The 16,779-nt window shown below is 44.1% G+C and overlaps 1 protein-coding gene across 3 annotated transcripts in view; it reads right to left on the minus strand.

Moving 5' to 3' along the window:
* LOC126299587 (ras GTPase-activating protein raskol-like) overlaps positions 1-16,779 on the minus strand; it is a 703,968-nt gene that overhangs the window by 462,029 nt on the left and 225,160 nt on the right. The gene's annotated exons all lie outside the window — the stretch shown is intronic.

Raw genomic sequence — 16,779 nt, forward strand, 5'->3', positions numbered from 1 at the left:
CTACCTCTTGTTGCAGGAGAAAGCTTCGTTTAGCGTTGACTTTACACATCGTACACCATCCGCGGAGCTATGACAACATGTTCCCATTTCCACCAAGTGGTCACAAAAGACGGTCCTGTCGCATTAACTAAGTCCTGTTGCATTAACTCAGCTCAATCTGTTTCTACATGGGTTGCAGACCATGGTAGATATAGCGCTGGCTGGGGGGTGGTGTACTCTGGCATACACGCGGGTCCACGACTGCAGCTGCGTCGCTGAACGTTGGAGCTGGCTGTGTACGAATGGACTGGCGTACTCTGTGAGGACGTTTGGGAGGTGGGTGTGCGGGTTGTGCGAGTGTTTCAGCGCTCTCCGACATCTAGCCGCGGCAACTAATGCTACGGACTGTGTTGTGGTAAAATGCGTAGTGTTTAGCGCTTCTTAATGCATCGAAGTGAACTCTGTGTTGCAGTGGTATTTGCTGTTGTCTCTATCCTAACAACCAGTAGAGTTTTCCTTCTTCAGAATGTAGCGGAGAGAACCAATTAAAGAATTCTACAGTACCTTTAAAAACCCAATCGCAATGTCAAATTTCCGACTATCACTTCATAGTTCCTGATAGTTGTGTTGGGTGCACGCAAGCGCTTGGTACGGGCGGGCATGGCCGGTGTGCGTGCGGGTCTCTCTCTCCCAGGCGGAGCGGAGGGGGCTGCCCTGCAGTTAGCAGACAGCGCGCTTCCTGATCGCGAATTTGTGTGACAGCCAGGACTATTTTTCTACCAGATAGATTTAGTGGAAATGTTGTAGTGGAGGAGGGTGTTTATACTCACAGATGTCAGTGCCTACGAAACCTCTGATATATTTAGCGCTACAATCTATTTGTATCAATTTCATTGCTTGATTTGCATAATGTTTGTGTGAGATACTCAAATGTTGAAAATACGTTTTATTATGAGGAAGGATCATCAGTATGGTGAAAATGACTGTTTTAAGCACCGTATTTGACTCCTGTAAATTGTTAATGGAATAGTTATAGTGGATTATTTCATTCTATTTTTCATATCGAAATTGCGTCAGGTTTCTTTTGTCTCCAGCATTAGCCAATAGGAATACAGTATTCTGCGGAGAGACAAAAAGCTCCGTCTTCGTGTTTGGAGACGTTGGTTCAGACAGGCAAGCAGGGAGTGGCCTCTTGAGAGAGGCAGAGACAGGAAGCGGGTCTGGAATTTGCTGATCAACAGAATGCCGCCAGTTGATGCTGTGCTGGGGGACCACGAGATCAAAGCAGATCGAGCAGATCGATATCCTGTCCGTGATCGGTGGTATTCAGTGACGCGATCTGATATTGGGGAATTGGGCTGCTTTGATATTCGTGGAGGCGCCCTAACGATAGATACACATGCAGGAGATTCCAAACGGTGGCTACTGTGGCGCACTTTATTCCATTCCCTGATGGTTACAGGTATCATGTCATTTGGAGCAAGGGCAGGGGGTGCAGTCATGAAGCCTATCCAAGTGGGGGGACGCTGTCTCCCGCAGACTGATTAAATAAAGAATATGTATCGATATATTATTGACTTTGATTTGAATGTCTTGTCATGACATCCTTTCTCTCCAGCACATATTGAGTCTTTTCCCTACCATTTTTTTTCTGGGATGGGTGGGGACGGAGGGAGGGGGCGAGGGGAAGGGGGTCGAGACGTCCTCTGGTGGTGGCTCTGTGCACTAGCTCAGTCGATCGCTGCATGTCAAGGTGAGCACACACACGAAAACTTTCCAACAAGACGACACATCTAATCTGCTGCAATGTAATTATGCAATTAGGACTTGCAGTTGCTGTATGTGAGCTTTTCCCATCAAATGAAAGTGAAATTCAGCCCCTGCGAATTGAATTTTATAAATTAACAGTAAATCCTACGCTACATAATTGAATTTCCTGTCTCCAACATAGACTCAGCTTATAGCCCACGGTGTAATCCATTCTCAGTCAGGCATTTACCTTGGAAGGGTTCTCGCATGTGTTGGTGTTCTGCAGGGGTTTACCGGCTGAATGCTGCTTTGTTTGCTCTCCGGTCCATTCATGACCGACGGCGCGTGCAGGCCCGGCAGTGGGACGATACAAGAGGACAAAAAGAGAAAAAGAGAGAGAGAGAGAGAGAGAGAGAGAGAGAGAGAGAGAGAGAGAGCACGTGTTTGGTCTGTCAGTGGCGGGGCCTGAGCGGACACGTCTTGGACACCGGCGCGTGGCACGGCCGCTGACGTACACGCTGCTTCGCGGGGACTCCTGTGGATCCCGACCCTGGGCAGCCTACAGGAGTGGCGGGATGGTGAATAGTGCGTGCTTTGCGATCAAAAGATTTTTAACAGTGTAATTACGTGTGGTGGGTGTTTCGTGACGGTATTCCTTGCGGAATCGGAATAAAAATAAAAGGCGATCGATTTAATTACTTCTTTTCGATGTCTTTTACAGGACCTGCATCTTCCCATGCAGCAGAGAATAATGGGCAAGAGACATCCAAACCTTGCAAAATGATTTTTTTAATAAGTAAACAATATAACCTCTGCTATGTAATTGAATTTCCTGTCGTGAGAGCCTTCCTCTCCAACAAAGAGTTTCCAGGTAGGGGTGGGGGGTGGGGGGGGGCAGAGAGAGGAATGGAGGGTTGGGGATTTACTAAAGGGGAAGAGGTTAATTAATTGTTCAATTTAATGAAATTGCTAGAGTGAGAGGGGGCTATCTGAATAACTGAGGCCTGAAAGTATCTGTATCAGGGAGGGGGAGGTTTGGAGGTTTCCTGAGGGTTTGGGAGGAGGAGGGGGAGGGGAAACAACAAGTCGAGGACCTGTCAATCAAAAGGAAGGATATGTTCGAATTTTAATCTTGAAGATGTGATCATGAAGTACAATATTGTTAGGCGTTTCAATGGCAGGCTAGAAAGTGGTTTAGCGTGATCCAGGAATAAGGGCGTGGTTGTAATAGTTATCTGTTCCCATTGGGATGCCTGATATCTGAGTATCCCTTTGCCTCTCACCATTCTGGTGCTTGATTTTGGTGAGTACCCATATCACGTGCGCATGTCACTAACACTTGATGGACGTTTTAGCTTATTATAGTGCTTGTGGTTTGTATTCCGCCACTAGCCGCTTAGCAGCCAGTGCGAGAGTTACGGCAGTTATCCGGAAACACGCACAGAAGTCAGTCACCCAGATGGCGGGGTTTGAGGACAGTCGCCGAAATTAAGCATTCTGATGGTTTGGGGGCTCACCACAATCAACCCTGTAGCGAACAGAAAAGTATGTTACCACACAAGTAGCTTATTTGCCAGAAATACACTCCTGGAAATGGAAAAAAGAACACATTGACACCGGTGTGTCAAACCCACCATACTTGCTCCGGACACTGCGAGAGGGCTGTACAAGCAATGATCACACGCACGGCACAGCGGACACACTAGGAACCGCGGTGTTGGCCGTCGAATGGCGCTAGCTGCGCAGCATTTGTGCACCGCCGCCGTCAGTGTCAGCCAGTTTGCTGTGGCATACGGAGCTCCATCGCAGTCTTTAACACTGGTAGCATGCCACGACAGCGTGGACGTTAACCGTATGTGCAGTTGACGGACTTTGAGCGAGGGCGTATAGTGGGCATGCGGGAGGCCGGGTGGACGTACCGCCGAATTGCTCAACACGTGGGGCGTGAGGTCTCCACAGTACATCGATGTTGTCGCCAGTGGTCGGCGGAAGGTGCACGTGCCCGTCGACCTGGGACCGGACCACAGCGACGCACGGATGCACGCCAAGACCGTAGGATCCTACGCAGTGCCGTAGGGGACCGCACCGCCACTTCCCAGCAAATTAGGGACACTGTTGCTCCTGGGGTGTCGGCGAGGACCATTCGCAACCGTCTTCATGAAGCTGGGCTACGGTCCTGCACACCGTTAGGCCGTCTTCCGCTCACGCCCCAACATCGTGCAGCCCGCCTCCAGTGGTGTCGCGACAGGCGTGAATGGAGGGACGAATGGAGACGTGTCGTCTTCAGCGATGAGAGTCGCTTCTGCCTTGGTGCCAATGATGGTCGTATGCGTGTTTGGCGCCGTGCAGGTGAGTGCCACAATCAGGACTGCATAAGACCGAGGCACACAGGGCCAACACCCGGCATCGGGGTTGGGAAGTGATCTCCTACACTGGCCGTACACCTCTGGTGATCGTCGAGGGGACACTGAATAGTGCACGGTACATCAAAACCGTCATCGAACCCATCGTTCTACCATTCCTAGACCGGCAAGTGAACCTGCTGTTCCAACAGGACAATGCACGTCCGCATGTATCCCATGCCACCCAACGTGCTCTAGAAGGTCTAAGTCAACTACCCTGGCCAGCCAGATCTCCGGATCTGTCCCCCATTGAGCATGTTTGGGACTGGATGAAGCGTCGTCTCACGCGGTCTGCACGTCCAGCACGAACGCTGGTCCAACTGAGGCGCCAGGTGGAAATGGCATGGCAAGCCGTTCCACAGGACTACATCCAGCATCTCTCCGATCGTCTCCATGGGAGAATAGCAGCCTGCATTGCTGCGAAAGGTGGATATACACTGTACTAGTGCCGACATTGTGCATGCTCTGTTGCCTGTGTCTATGTGCCTGTGGTTCTGTCAGTGTGATCATGTGATGTATCTGACCCCATAAATGTGTCAATAAAGTTTCCCCTTCCTGGGACAATGAATTCACGGTGTTCTTATTTCAATTTCCATGAGTGTATAAATTTCTAGCCATATTATTTGTACTGTACAGTCACATTTGCAACACTCAAATAACTTCTGAACATCAAATCAACGATTATAACACAAAACATTACCTTTACAACGCAAATGAAATGCAGAATCAAATGCATACTGGATGTAGTGCCATCTACCACGAATGGGAAACATTCGTTTGAGTAAACCGTACGTATTTTATATCGTAGAATCCGAATATGCAGTAAAAATGGTGGGTTACCATTTTAAAACGCAAAGCTGACCCTGTCCACGCAGAAGGGATGGTTCGGAGGTGGCCAGTTGTAGCACAGACAGATGTTCCCTTTACTGATATTAACTTTGCACCTTGAGCATTTTTTTCGTACGAAAATTTCTAAACAGAGGAACAGCCGCTGCTGATAGAGGCCTTGTAGCATATAAATACTATCAACGTCTAAAGTTACAAATGTTTTTATGGAGCAAATAAAAGCTGAAATTTTCGTATCTTGAAATCTTTGTACCACGCTTCTTCCCTTCTTTTAGTTTACTGCAGTGTGTAGAATTTATCCTCATTTATACTACTTCAGCCATAAAAATGCCATGTCCTTGATGCTGAGATTACCTCCTGGCTAGGCTTCCTAGTTACAGCATCACTTTCACCGTTCAGCGCTAAGTGAATCCGACGTAAGGCTCTTGTGCACGATCAAATAATCTGTCAAACTTTTCGATGTTTGCTAACTGTTTGACCGTACACGGTACAGTTTGGCGTGTTTGTCAAACATAGGAAGTGTCTCACGAGTCCGAGAGAAATTCTGATTGACGGAAAATTTGAAAAGATGGTGGACGTTGTTTGTGTTGACGTTTCGTCGCACATCTACATCTACTTGGATACTCTGCAACTCACACTTCAGTGCTTGGCAGAGGGTTCATCGAACAGTCTTCACTATAATTATATATTATTTCACTGTCGCACAGCGCGCCGAAAAAACGAACACCATTATCTCTCCGTGCGAGCTCTAATTTCCCTTATTTTATTATGACGATCGTTTCTCTCTATGTAGGTCGGCGCCAACAAAATATTTTCGCATTCGGAGGAAACAGTTGATGACTGAAATTTAGTGAGAAGATTCCGCCGCAACGAAAAACGCCTTTTTTTCCTTAGTGTCACGGACATGAGACAGGATTAGGGATGGACACCGTCTCCCCCATCTCGCGATAATAAAAAACGTGCTGTTCTTCGTTGAATTTTCTCGATGTACTCCGTTAATCCTATCTGGTAACGATTCAAACCGCGCAGTAGTACTCCAATAGAGGACGGACAAGCGAAGTGTAGGCAGTCTCCTTAGTAGATCTGTTACACTTTCTAACTGTTCTGCCAATAAAACGCAGTATTTGGTTTGCCTTCCGTACGACATGCTCTAAGTGTTCTTTCCAATTTAAATTGTTCGTAATTGTATTTCTTATGTATTTAGTCAAATTTACGGCCTTTAGATTACACTGATTTATCGTGTAATCAATGTTTAACGGATTTCTTTTAGCATTCATGTGGCTGGCCTCACATTTTTCATTATTTAGGATCAATTGCCAATTTTTGCACCATTCACATATCTTTTCTAAATTGTTTTGCAATTTATTTTGATCTTCTGATGACTTTACTAGACGATAAAAGACAGCATCATCTGCAAACAACCTAAGACCGCTGCTCATATTGTCTCCTTAATCGTTTATATAGAGAATGAACAGAAGAGGTCCTATAACACTACCTTGGGGAACGCGAGAAATCACTTCTGTATTACTCGATAACTTTCCGTTTCAGACAGGAAATCACGAATCCAATCACATGACCGAGACTATATTCCATAAGCACACAATTTCACTACATGTTTCGCGATAAAGAGTTTCATTACAATTTATCTCAGTGTATCGTCAGTTGCCTATGGAAACTACGATCAAGGAAAAAAAACAGCACAGACAGTTATCAAAATGGTAGGCACGTCGCATCATTCCCGGCCATATGTCAGGCAGGACGAGGTTAAGAAGAGAATCAATATCGTAAGTACAGCGTACAGGCGGGATTGGGATAAAATAAAAAAAAAATCTAAATTCTCCGGTTCTTCCACAGACGATGTAAGCTGCATGTTCCCCACGCTATTGTATATTAATGAACTGTCATTAAAGAACAAAGTAAAAGAGAATAAATTTTCGCATACTTCTGTCTTCATTTTCAAAGTGAGGCCTAAGTACCTTTAATGGGTTATTGAAAATTTCACTGTCAATCCAGAGAAATTTGGTGTAATCGTCTGGCTCCGAGTCCAACATTTCCTTTAACAGGATTTCATGTGTACATTTCTCTGGACCAGCGTCATGTGTTATCCTGCTTCTTCTTTAAAGACTCAGAGTCAACGACAGAAATGCTTTATTTGCATTTGTAGCCATTCTCACTACCGTCAAAATACAGCCTACACGAAAAGCCGCTGTTTCAACAGTGAGTTAATTGATGAACGTGTACGGGCTCGTCTGACAAATCCGTGGATAGATAAAAGTGAATTTTATAAGTATGTTTGATCGTGTACTGGGGCTTATACGGTTGACTTTCAATGTGAATGGACCCTTACAGTGTACTCACTGTCAGTTTTCGGCGGAGAGGTGTTGGAGCCCAGACGCGAAGCCAGCAATGCTAGAGCCTAGCAGAGCCATCTAGCAGCCAACGGATATACAATGTGAACGGTACGTCCACACCGGTTGTTGCGAGCTATACGCTCTGCGGTTGTACTGAACGTGTGTGAACTGAATTTGTATTTCTGTAACTGAATTATTTTTTGGTAGTACTGTTTCCTTTAAGCATCGTGTGTGTGTGTGTGTGTGTGTGTGTGTGTGTGTGTGTGTGTGTGTGTGAAAAGGGAGGGGGGGGGGGGGTCATGGAGACATTACGTGATCGTTAAACGATTTTGGAACACATGGACGGAGTTTACACAATGTGAATCAAATACTAGCAACAGTTATTAGTTTTTTCTCGACTTTTGGTAATATTAATTAAATAACATGTCAACAATTTTTGAGTTTCGGAACTTGAAAGTTATTACGATAGGTATATGAGTAACGACTGGAATGTACGCCACTTAGCCATCTCCTGATGCTCGAGGTGAAATTGTAGAGCATAACAAGCGTCGCACTGTGTTAGAGCTAGTACTTGGATAAGTTTCACGCCAATGGCAGTAACCATAGACGAAAGACAGGGAGTGAGAATTTGAGTGAATCTTTACTGTGCAAGAAGCGACAAATAAGGTCTTTGAGACTACGAACGAACCTACAAAGAGAAGAACACTAAATACGCGAATAGGCAGATGGCACTGAGCCTGTATTAGCACACCGCATTTATTCTGAAAACAAGTCCAAAAACAAATTTATGACTAAGAATAGTTATGGACTTCATTCACGAGATAAATGAATTCGAACAGTTATTTCACTATGTTAGACTAATGAAGAATATTGGTGCGTCGTGATTAATATGATTTTTGGACAGCGAAACAAGCGGGCAAGACATTTAAAGTCCGCCGACGGTGAGCTTAAATTTCTCGGAAACCCAATGTTTGAGAGCGTTCTTTTGGCAGTACACTAAAATAATTATTTATCATATTCTTATTTTAAGAAGATTGCCTATTATCTTACAAACACTCAACTCTCAGAAATAGCAAAACGTTCATAGGTCTGAAAACTATTTCGAGAAGGATTGCATTAATCACAAATCACTGCGCTCAAATATTTAAAACCAGTGCATCACAAAATGGATGCGGATTCGTATCAGTACACAAAGTACAATGCATTCTAATTTTCTGCAGTGTTACTCGCCGTTTGTCGTGCGTACGAACTGCAATCAACACGTCACGAGAGCAACCCACAGTGCCAGTTAGCGGCATCTAGCGGCCCACCGCACAACTACGGCGCAACGACATCTGGCGATCTCACTCTGAACTGCTACGAGTCACTCTGCGCTGAGGCGCGCATTTGTCCTTCGCTGCTGCGAACATGATAACTGCGAACCTTCCAATACGAAAAAGCTGAGTTTACAAGAACACAATAACATAATGTGCTGACAGGACCCACATTATGCATTTGTTCGTCACAGGGTGATATGACAAGATGGATTTAAATTCGTGGTAGAAATAAATGTTATTCCCGTTTACGTAAGATGAGAAAGTAATCCCGACATTCCATTTTTTTTCGATGGTAAATATAGAGTTATTTCAGTTTTTAATTTTGTTCTTATGTTCGACTACTAACATTTTCTTCAAATTTAGCGTGACCACTTTTAATTTGAAATAGTCTTTACCTTTAATGGATGTAATGCTGAACTTTTACGTTTGAGTAGGAATCTCGAAATTATGTATTTACTAGCGATAGAATCTTTCCCAGAGATGAAGTACTCTTTAGTTTCAGGTCTAGCAACAGTGTAGAAGTTTACAGTTTTTTCTGCAGATGGTAATCAAACAACCAAGTTTCATACCGGTATCTTTTACATACCTTTTTTCCATTTTTGTTACCTTATCGCCGTGGTTATGCCGTCAGCTGTGCCTGGTCATGTATCATGTGATAAAGCTTACCTTAAGCTCGAAGCACCGGCGTACAGTCTTGCGTTTTCGTACGTACCTGTGGCTGTATACCTGCAGTGGACACATCTTCACAAAAGCTGTATTCACTGTCGGAGGAAAACAAGAAGCAAAAAGCACACCTTCTTTCCAAGTAAACAGATACAACGAAAAGGGTAAGCACGTGTACCTCACTTCGTCACTTTACAAGTTCGTTTACGTTATTTTCTCGAATTCATCACTCAGTTATTAATCACTCAGTCTCCTGGAGTGTCTCACAGAACTTAAAGAGGAAACCTATCTAAAACTAACTGAACAAGTGTTACTATTTCACGACACTGGAATATAGTTCGACCGCCCAAAATCAAAATGGTGGCTTCGTAGCTTTCTACTTAAATGCCTCCACTTTATCATTATTCACAGATTTTATTTTTTATTTTTAAGGCTTTAACAGTCTGTAGAAGCACGCATCATTAGTTACTGTTTGTTGTGCGCTAACGTACAATAATCCAACCCCACTAATGAAAGAGTGAGATTGATGATTTAAGAGAAAATCTCTCTCGCTCACATTTTATTTTACAAATAGCTGTATCGATATGCTGTGGTGTGACACTTCCACACATTCTTTTCAAGATAGTTATTATGGTCGAACAAGCCTATGCTACATGTGCGTAACTAGATTTCGACGCAATACAACCCGTCAAGGTACTTCGGACAACATACGTACATGTACATCTACATCTACATATATACTCCGGAAGCCATCATACGGTGCATGGTGGAGGGTACCTTGTACCACTAATACTCATTCCTTTTCCAAATCCACTTGCAAATGGAGCGAGGGGAAAACAACTGTCTATACTGCTCCGTACGAACCATAATTTCTCTTATTTTGTCTTCGTAGTCGTTTCGTGAAATTTACGTTGGCGGCAGTAGAATCGCTCTGCAGTCAGCCGCATAAGCCGGTTCTCTAAGTTTTCTCAATAGTCTTCCCTCCGGGTATTGCCATTTGAGTTCACCAAGCATTTCCATAATACTTTCGAGTTGAGACCGGTAACAAATCAGTCAATACATCTCTGTATTGCTTAGATGTCTTCCTTTAAGTGAGTACTTTGGAGGTACGGTACATACATTCGATATGAGAATTAGCTGGCTGTCGTATCGTGTTTGCAGATTCAGTCTACCGCTGAATGGTAGTTCTTGAAAATTAAAAAGTACCACGGACACAGCTTTTGTTACCTTACTATTGGAATTGCATGCGAGGAAACGACGCTGCACAAGTGTAGCGTTTCATCAATGAATGTTTTTTTATGTAATAAGCAGATGACAGTCACAATTTTTAACTTATAAACCTTGTTTTCGAATCATGCAATGGGAAAGAATGGCAAAATACAATTAAACAGAATTATCTATAACAGCAGCGCAGATCGCTCAATTCCTGGAGGGATAAGGACAAAATTGATTGTGTACGAAGCACGGGCTCGGATAGGGCCAACCACCCCGGCATTAACTTTCACTGATTTAATCAAACCACTGGAAACCTAAATTGGACTGCACGGGATTTTGAAACTACGTAGCTCGTCCTAAATATGGATTCGGAGTCGCAACCACTGCACCACCTAACCCAGTCACTTCACCTAGGTGTGTGACAGTTTTGTGGTGTACAACCAAGAATAACTTAGCACCACATGCATAGAACACTTGAACACGTTGCAGCTTGGCGGCAAAGAGGTTAACTGTGAGACTGCAAGCACACCGATTGGGGATTCAGCCCCCTGTCGTCACGAAAATTGTTCCTGTAACTCATTTCTTTCTCACCTCTGGCAATTGTTTGTATATGAGAAAAATGCCCATGCTGTATCGTCCACTTTAAACAGCAGGTCACGCTACGCGCCTTGTGGAGCGTTCTTGTATTCCAATCACACTTTGGGATGATGCTAGGTTGACCATTCTGAGCGAGATGGTGCAGTGACATGACATGGAACTCTCATTTGCTGTTTATTTCACCGCCCGGCCATTCAGAATTTGATTTACATATGTTTCCCTACACAGCTGAAGACGAATGCCGTGACCTTTCCTTTGGAAAGGACACTACAGATTTACTCCTCATTTCTTGTCCTCCTGAGCCTCGTCGTCGACTGTGCGTTAAACCATAATCTCTCTTTTTTTAAAACGAGTTTTGAGAAAATATGCTGTCACAAACATCGAGTGAAGCAAGTACACCAAAAAAATGTAGCATAGACAGGAAAACTATTAGATTTTTTCGTCTGTGGGTTTGAAGTTTGGTATAACTGTAGATAGTGAAATAACAACGCTAGCCGTTAAAATCCTGAGTACGTTTTACGAATACAGCTGGCACATCGTTACAACAGTGAGGCCTCTACATTCCTACTTTTAGCATTAACGAAAAGTATATTTCTAGGGAAGGAAGTATCGGGCTTTAACATTTCTAGCATTTGCCTAATACTTTCGGAAGTCCCAGGAACTCGAGCTATGAATTCTTCCAATGTCTCTATATGTTTGGAAAACATCAAACTTTTAAAAGTACCGAAAGAAATCAGTCAGCTAGGCCTTGCCGCAGTGCTAACACCGATTCCCGCCAGATCACCGAAATTAAGCGCTGTCGGGGTTGGCTAGCACTTGGATGGATGACCATCCGGGTCTATCGAGCGCTGAGGGCCAGCGGGGTGCACTCAGCCCTTCAAAGACCAATTGGCTCTCGATTATCCGAGGGCCTATTTCTCCCGCTTTCGTTATGCTGAAAATTTCCCATTAACGCGGAAGTCGTCGTGGGTGAAGTAAACAATGTGCTGCTCGAAAACTGCAAGAGTTGGACTGTATTTTGTTTGAAAGTAGTGTAAGATAATGTGAAGTTGGAGTGTACTTTATTTGTTGCAAGTGCCCAATTTTCACATATAATTAATTTGATGATTAAAATAGAATTTATTATAAGAATTAAAGAATGGTTTTAACTATCATATTGTAATTAATTTTTGTTTTCGAACAACCCTAATATATTGAAACTTCCTGGCAGATTAAAACTGTGTGCCCGACCGAGACTCGAACTCGGGACCTTCGCCTTTCGCGGAAGTTTCATATCAGCGGCCGTATGAAGTACGAATCTTGTCACACGAATTCGACACACCGTCGTGCCTCGAAAAGTGCATCGCGCCACGAACACAGGCCGGTCGTTACAGTATTATGTTACGGACTACGGACACACGAGCTTCTGTGCGACTTGCGGTAGTAGCCGACGGGACCGTCACTGCTGCGGTCTACGTGGAGGTTACTGCCGACGATCTGTATACCTTCACCCTCGATACATCTACATCTACGCGATTACTCTGCTATTCACAATAAAGTGCCCGGCAGAGGGTTCGACAGTCGAACGGCGAGCGGGAAAAACGAGCACTTCAAATTTTTCTGTGCGAGCCCTGATTTCTCTAATTTTTCGTGATAATCATTTCTCCCTATGTAGGTGGGTGCCAACGGAATGTTTTCGCAATCGGAGGGGAAGACTGGTGACTGAAATTTCGTGGATGATCCCGTCGCAACGGAAAACGCCTTTGTTTTAATGATTGTCACTCCAATTCACGTATCGTGTCTGTGGCACTATCTCTCCCATTTCTCATTAATACAACACGAGCTGCTCTTCTCTGTACTTTTTCGATGTATCCGCCAGTCCCACCTGATGCGGATCCTACGCCGCACAGCAATACTGCAGTATAGGGTGGACAAGCGTGATGCTAGCAGTCTCTTTACTAGACTTGGTGCACCTTCTAAGTGTTCTGCCAGTGAATCACAGTCTTTGGTTTGCTCTACCCACAACATTATCTATGTGATCCTTCCAGTTTAGGTTATTTGTGATTGTAATCCCTGAGTATTTAGTTGAATTTACAGCTTTCAGGTTTTTGTGACTTGTCGCGTAATCTAAGATTTAGCGACAGCGATGACACGTTGCAGCGGGACAACTGTCTGTGTCACGAGGCCAGAATCCTGCTACAGTGATTTGAGGAGCACTACAGTGAACTCAGTTTCGTGTCTCGGCCACCAAATTCACTCGATCTGAATCCGACGGAACAGAGATCCTGTATAGGGAGAGAGTAGCCAACCGGACGATACGGCGGCCATTTTTCTGCCAAACTGCGGGCGGGACTTATGAATGGCCAGTAGTGGAGTACACACTCACCGAATCAAAAGCACAAGACAATATGGCGAAATCATTCGTTAAATGCCTTTCTGTACAGCTATAATATACTCATAGTAGGCAACTACGTACAACACAGGAAAATTTGATACAGTGGCTGTAAAAATTATTCGTTACTTGTATTTATCTCCTTTAAAGTTCGTTTACTAGACATATTGCAATGAAAGTAACGTAAATAAAAAAATATAGTTTATATCATTTGTTTTGTATCGGAAGAGCATGACGCTAAAGATTTCACGTACCTGTATTACGTCAGATGAATGAAAGTCGTAAGCAGTTGTTTTCTTGTGATATGCAAAAAGTGTGAGACGTATTAGTACTTCTCTTGTCACGTCTTCAAACTTTTTGCATAACATAAGTAAACAACTGCTTACGACTTATAATGTTACCGCTGGATATATTTCGTAAACCACATCAAATACTGACGAACCGATTTCACAGACCGAACGTGAGGAGAGGGGCTAGTGTAATTGGTTAATACAAACCATACAAAAATGCACGGAAGTATGTTTTTGAACACAAACCTACGTTTTTTTAAAAATGGAACCACGTTAGTTTTGTTACCACATCTGAACATATAAACAAATACGTAATCAGTGCCGTTTGTTGCATTGTAAAATGTTAATTACATCCGGAGATATTGTAACCTATAGTTGACGCTTGAAACCTCCGACGTTCAGTTGCGTGTTGTAACAAACGCGGGACACGGTCGGCGAACAGCATCTGAAGGGACATATTTACGATGACGACCGTGTTTACGAGTGTGGCTGTAGTGCACTGTTGTGGTTTGGTCTAGCTGTCACATGTAGCGCTTGCTGCTATTGTTATTCGGCATTCGTCTCCGCACGCAGACCAACTGTAGTACACCGTGTTACCAGACGTCTGTGATAGTGTAGTGTTGTAGGAACTGTGACCATGGTGTATTCGAACTCTGAAAAGGCGGAGATGATACTCATCTATGGCGAGTGTCGATGAAATGCAGCTGAAGCCTGCAGGGTGTATGCAGAACGGTACCCGGACAGAGAGCATCCAACGTGCCGCACATTGCAAAACATCTACCGCCAACTGTATGCAACAGGTATGGTCGTAGCACGCAAACGGGTCCGTAACATTCCCGTCACAAGAGAAGCAGGTGCAGTTGGTGTGTTAGCTGCTGTTGCCATGAACCCACACATGAGTACACGGGACATTGCGAGACCCGGTGGACTGAGTCAAAGTAGTGTGATGCGCATACTGCATCATCACTGCTTAAACCCGTTTCATGTGTCGCTACATCAGCAATTACATGGTGATGACTTTAATCATCGAGTGAAATTCTGTCAATGGGCATTAACAGAGAATGCGTTGCAGTTCTACCTGTTTACCAATGAAGCGGGTTTCACAAACCACGGGGCTGTGAATCTACGGAACATGCATTACTGGTCCGTGGACAATCCTCGCTGGCTCAGACAGGTAGAGCACAGCAACCGTGGACTGTAAATGTATGGTGCGGAATCATTGGCGACCACCTCATTGGTCCTCACTTCATAGCAGGGGCCCAAACAGCTGCAACATACATCGCGTTTCTACAGAATGATCTGCCAGCGTTGCTCGAAAATGTCCCACTGGAAACGCGTCGACGTATGTGGTATCAGCATGATAGTGCACCTGCACATTCCGCATTTAACACTAGGCTGAGTCTTGACAGGATGTTCGAGGGGCGTTTCGTAGGACGTGGAGGACGCATAAATTGGCCAGCCCGTTCTCCTGATCTTACACCTCTGGACTTCTTTCTGTGGGGTACGTTAAAGGAGAGTGTGTACCGTGATTTGCCTACAACCCCAGAGGATATGAAACAACGTATTGTGGCAGCCTGCGGCGATATTACACCAGATGTACTGCGACGTGTACGACACTCGTTACACCGGAGATTGCAATTGTGTGCAGCAAATGATGGCCACCACATTGAACATCTGTTGGCCTGACATGTCGGGACACACTCTATTCCACTCCGTAATTGAAAACGGAAACCACGTGTGTACGTGTACCTCACCTCTCATGGTAATGTACATGTGCGTCAGTGAAAAAGACCAATAAAAAGGTGTTAGCATGTGGACGTAATGTGCTGTTCCAGTCGCTGCTGTACCTAAGGTCCTTCACCGTTCCCTTTGGATCCCTACGTAATTCGGTGCTCTCCGATACACACGATCGAACAGTGGAGGAGTGGTATTCAAGCGTCAACTTTAGGTTACAATATCTCCGGATGTAATTAACATTTTACAATGCAACAAACGGCACTGATTACGTATTTGTTTATATGTTCAGATGTGCTAACAAAACTAACGGTGTTCCATTTTAAAAAAAACGTAGGTTTGTGTTAAAAAAACATACTTCCGTGCATTTTTTTATTGTTTGTATTAACCAATTACACTAGCCCCTCTCCTCACGTTCGGTCTGTGGAATCGATTCGTCAGTATTTGATGTGGTTTACGAAATACATCCAGCGGTAATGTTAGGTGACTCATCCTGTATATATAACAAGAGAACTACCGTATCCCTTCTACCCCACAGTAAGTAGGCCTTTTAAAAACTGTCTTGAAGAGTATCTACAATTATTTACTACGAATAATGTTTCAGCAACCACGAGAACTGCGGTAAACGTGCTTACATCTTGCCTGCGTCAACAGTCAGGCAATAATACTGATATCAAAATAATACCCAGTGTTCTGATTCGGAACGAAATAAAGTCTGACGCTATAAAGTCGAATGAGCATGGCAGAACAATTACAGGAACTTTCCGTTTCCAGCAACGACTGTCAGATATTGGCTTCAGGAAAGCTTGTGATGCTACCAGTATGCACGAAGTGTTAAAGAAATAAGAGCTTAAAAATGCAGCAAATTGTAATAGGCCTACCTGTTTTGCGTGACTAAAAATATTTAAAAAACTGCCCACTGCTTTCGTCTTTTTCATTGCGTGGAAATGCTAACATGCGAAATCCACCTTCGCGTCTATTGGAACAACCTAATGCAGCACAACCTGGCACCGTTTACGAACGTCTCACCAAACGCTTCACTATTTCAGCTCGGATTTAAGATCGCAAACGCTAATTACGTACTAAAAACGATATACAACTAAATCAAAGACGCATGCACAACGCGTAACAAGTCTCTCAATAATTTAAATACCTTTTAATCGTTTCCAAAAGTGCTCTGAACTTCTATTCAACTCAAAAGCACGGCGAACATAGGAAGCGCGTGAGATGTTTGGCAGAAAAATGGCGCAAAGGTAATCACGGGCA

The sequence above is a fragment of the Schistocerca gregaria genome, chromosome X (genome assembly GCF_023897955.1).
Source record: "Schistocerca gregaria isolate iqSchGreg1 chromosome X, iqSchGreg1.2, whole genome shotgun sequence".
NCBI classification, from domain to species: domain Eukaryota; kingdom Metazoa; phylum Arthropoda; class Insecta; order Orthoptera; family Acrididae; genus Schistocerca; species Schistocerca gregaria.